Source organism: Ornithorhynchus anatinus, chromosome 3, assembly GCF_004115215.2.
Source record: "Ornithorhynchus anatinus isolate Pmale09 chromosome 3, mOrnAna1.pri.v4, whole genome shotgun sequence".
Taxonomy (NCBI): Eukaryota; Metazoa; Chordata; class Mammalia; order Monotremata; family Ornithorhynchidae; genus Ornithorhynchus; species Ornithorhynchus anatinus.
Genome location: NC_041730.1, coordinates 79,495,126 through 79,495,552, shown reverse-complemented (window position 1 = coordinate 79,495,552; position 427 = coordinate 79,495,126). Strand labels below are relative to the sequence as shown.

Here is a 427-nt window from a genome sequence, read left to right as displayed (position 1 = left end):
CAGAGAGGCTCAGTTTTCTCATCTGCAAAATATTGACAACTTACATGTTCTCCCTCAATCTAGTCAGTGAGCCTTATTTAACAAGGCTTCTGTCTGGCCTGATTATACTGAATCTAGTACAGTGCTTGCCACAGGGCTTGACACATAAATACCCTTATTTAGTTTGTTGTTACATCAGGGCTGGAGTTGTCCATTACTTTGTCTTAGAGTAGATTCAAACTATTCTTTGCCATTCACTTTATTTTAGTGCACACAGGATCAATCAGCAATATTTATTAACTACTGTGTGTCCCTCTCAGGATCACACCTAGAGAGTTTCCAGTACTCTACCAGTCTCGGTTACGGGAGGGAGAGTCAAGCAGAGGCAGACCCATTCCATTCCCAGCTTGGGCAGTGGCTAGCGAGTGGAAGACAATCTGCTACAAGT

General features: G+C 43.1%; 1 non-coding gene across 1 annotated transcript; it reads left to right on the top strand.

The window, feature by feature from the left end:
- The first annotated feature begins 289 nt into the window (after positions 1-289).
- LOC114810586 lies at positions 290-427 on the top strand. Its single transcript, XR_003758282.1, has one exon. It is a non-coding gene; the product is annotated as a small nucleolar RNA SNORA7 (small nucleolar RNA).